This window comes from Mandrillus leucophaeus, unplaced genomic scaffold (assembly GCF_000951045.1).
Source record: "Mandrillus leucophaeus isolate KB7577 unplaced genomic scaffold, Mleu.le_1.0 Scaffold828, whole genome shotgun sequence".
Taxonomy (NCBI): Eukaryota; Metazoa; Chordata; class Mammalia; order Primates; family Cercopithecidae; genus Mandrillus; species Mandrillus leucophaeus.
Genome location: NW_012109008.1, coordinates 388,820 through 394,410, shown reverse-complemented (window position 1 = coordinate 394,410; position 5,591 = coordinate 388,820). Strand labels below are relative to the sequence as shown.

General features: G+C 40.3%; 1 protein-coding gene across 2 annotated transcripts in view; it reads left to right on the top strand.

Annotated features, from left to right (window-relative positions):
• The window catches only part of LOC105530505 (chromosome unknown open reading frame, human C20orf196), a 163,629-nt gene that overhangs the window by 130,914 nt on the left and 27,124 nt on the right, over window positions 1–5,591 (top strand). The gene's annotated exons all lie outside the window — the stretch shown is intronic.

Sequence of the window (5,591 nt, the reverse complement as noted above, 5' to 3'; positions counted from 1 at the left end):
GCTGGGACCACAGGCGCCTGCCACCACGCCCAGCTTATTTTTTGTATTTTTAGTAGAGACGGGGTTTCACCGTGTTAGCCAGGATGGTCTCGATTTCCTGACCTCGTGATCCGCCCGCCTCAGCCTCCCAAAGTTCTGGGATTACAGGCGTGAGCCACCATGCCTGACCGAGGTGAACTGTACTTTTAAGATGATCACATGTGATTTGAGATCAAAGTCTAGCATTGGAATACTGTTTCAAGGACAGCTGGACTACCTTGGTGAATTAAACAGATGTGTCACCAAAGGAATGGAAAACCTTGAAATTTTATGTAGCTCCTTCCTCTACCTTCAGATAAAATTACTGTACATCAGCCTAAGTGATATGAATATTGTCTATTTCAAGCACTTTTAGAAAATGAGCTTTGGATATAAGGGCAATCTGGCTATGACATTTATTATTTTGGTTGATCTGGCCAGACTGATGTCTTAACTCCCTCACCATTGCCTGCACTGCACGTCCGCAAGTTGGTAATTATTTTCTTGGAACTTTGAAGGTCTGTTTCATTGCCTTCTTGCTTACAGAACATTGTGATTAATAAATTTGAGGGTTTGTGCTTTATCAGTTCGGAGAAATTCCACCCATTAACTCATTGTCTCATTGTGCATTGCCTTTCCTTCATTCTCTCTGTTAGCTCTTTCTGAAATTCCAATTGCATGCATGTTGGACCATCTCACTTTGACTTCCATATCTCTTATTTTTTTTCTCCATCTCTCTCTCTATGCTAAATTATAAGTAATATCTTCAACTTTGATTTCATTTTCTAATTATCTTTCCACTGGACTCTAGTCTTGTTTTACCTGTTTGCTGAGGTATAAATGCCTATTACTGTAATTTTTCTTTTCCTGTAATTTAACATTTTTCCATTGTGCTTTTTGTTTTTCTCATTTACTTGTTCATTTCTTGTAGTCTCTTGTTCCTTACTCAAACTTTCAACTTCCTATTTTATTTCCTTAACATATTAAGCATATTTGCCTTATACCCTGATTACGTTAACGCCGATATCTGAAGCCTCTATGGGTCTTGTTTGCTTACTCCCACTCAGTAACGGTAGATTTTTTTTTTCTCCTATGCATTTTGAGCTCATGTTCAATGGAACCCTGTGTGGAGGGTTTCTTTTGATGTTTGGTTGAAAGTACATCCCTCTAAGGTTTACACTTGCTTTCACTAGACATATGAGGGCATGTCAGTCTGGAACCATATTAAAATAAATAACCTGGCTTGGAGGTTTTTAGACCACAAAAATAGTTCCAATTTGAGCACAAACACATGTGAGTTCTGGCTCATGATAAATTGTCTTTTTCTTTTTTTCCTTTTATTTTCTTTTATCAGGTTAAATCTTGGGGCAGATATTTCTTTTTTTCTCTCTCTCTACCCAGAGCCAAGGCCAAGACAAGTTTTTTTTGTTTTGTTTTACTATAACCTTTTACAAAGTGTTTTTTTTTTTTTTTTTTTTCTAGTTCACTTTTTCTCTGGGGGGGTAACTTCAGGGCTCTCGGCTTTATGGGGTGTTTTCTTGTTAAGCACCCCCACCATGCCATGGCCCTAGGCTCTGTGTCCTGAACCTGTGTGGACATTGAAGCTGACGTGCTGGGTCTAGACACCAGCTCAGGGTTTGCTGACCTCTCAGAACTTCTATTCTCATTTTGCTTTTGGTCTCTATGGGCTTTCCTTGCTTTGTTACCAGCTCAGTCATTCATTTTAAAAGATTTTTCAAAAATATTTTATCCAGCATTTTTACATGTTTGGTAACAGGAAGGATTTTCAGAATATCTTGTCCACCATATTATTTTGTCAAAAATAAGTAACTATTTCCGTGACCACACTAGAGGTATCCTCGGGAAGGTGGAAATTCAATTCCTGTGTGCCTCACTTCTAGCCCTTAATAACTCATGTTAGAAAATCTCCCAACACAAATGCATCCCAAACCCGCCTTTCTCTGTCACTTAGCCTCAGTTTTCACTCTCTTCTGTGTATATTCCTTTTCTGCATACGTTGTATTATGCAAATTTTAAATTTTGTGGCTTTTTTCCAGTTTCTGTGAGTTTTCTGTGTTCTCCAATGTTATGTGCTTCAGGAGAGAAGGCTCAAAGGTTTGCTCTCCTTAAACTCAAGTGTAAATGGGAGGTATGGGTGTTGAGAATGATCTCCTATAACTGATTTCATTGTGTTTCCTTCTCGTCTTGCCTGTTTGATTCAGCACTGCGATTCTGACTCAACCAGCAGTCATTCTGTGAACCCTAGATCTTCTCCGCCTATTTTCACAGTCTTGTTTTATATTTAATGCTGCCTGTTTCTCCTTCTTCGGTGTATTTACTAACTCAAACTTTTCCTGAAGCTCTTTGCTTGATTTATAGCTGTCATCAACTTACAAAAACCACCACCACCATCAGGCTCTCTGGAGGTTGAGTCATTTCAGTCCCACCCACATCCTGGTGCTGGTCCCCCTTGGAGGAATGTGTTTGGGGATGGCTGGAGGGCTCCATCAGCCTGGGCTTCTGTGTTTGACACTCCCACACACTGAGGCACCTGCTGTTTCGGCCCACACTAGGATCATGTTTACTTTGCAGAGGGTGCACCAGGGACCTCTGTATAGTCATAGTCCTCCTGCTTTGAGATGGGTAATGTTCACTATGATTCATCCCTTCAGCTCTAATGCCAGGATGGGGCAGTAGCTATTGGTAAGGCTGATGTTCCTTCCAGTTACAAATAAATGCTTGTTTGTCTGGAGTTTCCTTTTAATACAATGTCTATCACTGTGTAGTAGACATATATATATACACACACACACACACACATATATATATATGTGTGTGTATATATATATTTGAGATGGAGTCTTACTCTGTCACCTAAGCTGAAGTGTAGTGGTGCGATCTCAGCTCACTGCAACCTCCGCCTCCTGGGTTCAAACAATTCTCATGCCTCAGCCTCCCAAGTAGCTGGGACTACAGATGCACGCCACCATGCCTGGCTAATTGTTTTTGTATTTTTAGTAGAGATGGGGTTTCACCATGTTGGCCAGGCTGATCTCGAACTCCTGACCTCAGGAGATCCGCCAGCCTCGGCCTCCCAAAGTGGTGAGCTTCAGGCGTGAGCTGCCGCGCCCGGCCAGACATATATTAATAGAAGCATTCACTATTCACTTTGAAAAATCCCAGATGTTAAAGAACAAGTACTTGAATACTGTAACAACACTGCTGTGGGTACTATTCTTGTTACTAAGGTAATAATTATAAAGTATCTTTTATTTACGGAGCACTTACTATGTGCTGGGCTTTATGCTAATAAATCATTTAATCCTTACAAGAGTCCTATGAGGTAGGAGCTGTTATTATCCCCATCTTATAGATGAGGACATGGAGATTCAGAGATGTAAAGTAACTTGCCCAGGATCACATAGCCAGTAAAGGGCTTGCTAGGACTCAAACTCAAGGCTTCTTCCTCCTAAGTCCATGCTCACAGACATCTCTTCTCTTAGGATAAAACCAGATTTCTGATCTATGGCAATGAATTTTTGCAAAGGCCAGAACTTAAACCTACCTTACAAGGTAACATATTTGAAAGTAAAACTGTGTTGCCTGCATTGCACAGAACTGATGTTAGAATACCTTTGCCAGAACTGCTTTGAGAACCAGCATGTGTAATATAAGGAAATCAATTTTATTTTGTAGACAAACCTTGCTTTTCACCCCAGGCTATGTTATCCTGCTTGATCATCTATCTTATTTACAGATTTCACTCCTCATGCCTCTTGACAGTTTCTAAAAAGAAAATTCTGTCCCCTGAGGATGGAGATTTGTCACCAATGAGGACATTCAGAAGGAGCTTCCAGAGGAAGTGAAGATGATTCCTAAGGGGCTGCAACAGGTTCTGAGGGAAGTCATTTTACAAATAAGAGCTCAGCCCTTGGGGTGATCATTTTAAAGGGGAAGCGCTCGGCTGTATCAGTACATTCTAGTGTCTTTGTTTACACCCCATTCTCTGACTTCATAGATATACTTAACGTCGACTTGATAGGGAGTGAAATCTGTTTACAAAAATCCACATCTAACAAAAATTCTATGGCATATAGAAAAGCGCCAGACTTTCCTCATCTGTTACAGATGTTGCCTTCTCTGGGAAAGGCTTATTGCAAATGTCAACACTAAAACTGGCTCTGTTTTGATAGGAATCTTGTTCTGTTTCTCTTTAAATCTTAAAACTACCAAATACTGACTTGTTGATTTGGACAGATTGTGGGAGGCCCCACAGCCTCCTCTTGAAGGAAAAAGGATCAGGTTTCTGCTTCCCCAGGAAACGGGGAATTATCTCTCTGCTGAATATGCATCAAGCAACACTCTGGTGTCATTTTTAAAGTGCTTATATTTTTCTTACAGGTAAGGTTGACGTTTGAAGCATCATCTTAATTAGCTGCTCACATTTAATGTAACTGGGCCGCAGTAAACAGTCATAATCAAAATAGCGATGTTGCCGTAGCAACCAAGATCCAACTCAATTTCTTTTCCTCTCTGCTCACAAGTGCTGCTTACCATCTAGGCAAGGATATGAAACAAATCTGCTGAAACCTCCTGTGTGAAATGAAAGTTTAAAACCGCTGGGGAAAAACATTCTTGAATGATTGTTTTAAGTGTTTCAGTGACGCTCCTGGCTCCAAATGGCTCCTGAAGGAAATTGTCTCCCCGGTTCTCTTGTCTGACAGCTTTGCCTCCTGAGAGCTGTTCCCCACACGTGGACGGGATCACGGGATTCATAGCTTTATTCCTGATCAAGCTGCAAGATCCAGGAAGTGGGAGAGTTGACCCAGATAATCCTCCCTGGCTTTTCTAGCTATAAAGTGATCCTTGAACTTGGTTTTTCCTAAGCAAAATACAAAACCACACTGTTTTAAAACAAGCCTCAGGGCAAGCCTCAATTTCATGGAAAAGAAGACAGAGGATTATTAATCATTTTTATGCTGTAAGCCAGTAGTTCCTAAATTTTTACTATCTGAATCCTTTAGGGAAGCCCTCGAACTCCCCTGCTTGGTCCATCATCACTAGCACTGGTTCTAGTGATGTCAAATGATAGCCGTATGAAGATCACATTAGGGTTTTTTTTTTTCTTTTTTGTTAATTATTGCATATTTTGGTATGAAGATCATATTAATGAAGAAAATTAATGAGCAGATAAACCTTTTCTGTGTTCTAATTGCCAACCCCTTCACCCAGTGATTCTGGAGACTTAGTCTTGGTCTCAATTTTCTTATCAAATTTCTTATCTTTCTTTTCTTATCTGGTCTCAATTTTCTTAAGACACAGTAGAGCCGGATATTTTCCGTGCTCTTGGATCCAGCTTGGTACGTGACTTCTTTATTAAACAGAATAGAAAAACAGTATCACCTTTTGGTAACGATAAGCCGACGCTGTGAGGGTTGTTTTGCTTGAAAAAACAAAACAAACCCTGTGGCTTCTTAGGAGGTCCTTGTTCCACCCTCACCTTCTTTTTATCGCTTTCCATGTAAGAGATGGGAATAATCCAATTGTGACATTAATCAAAGAGAAATCAGACA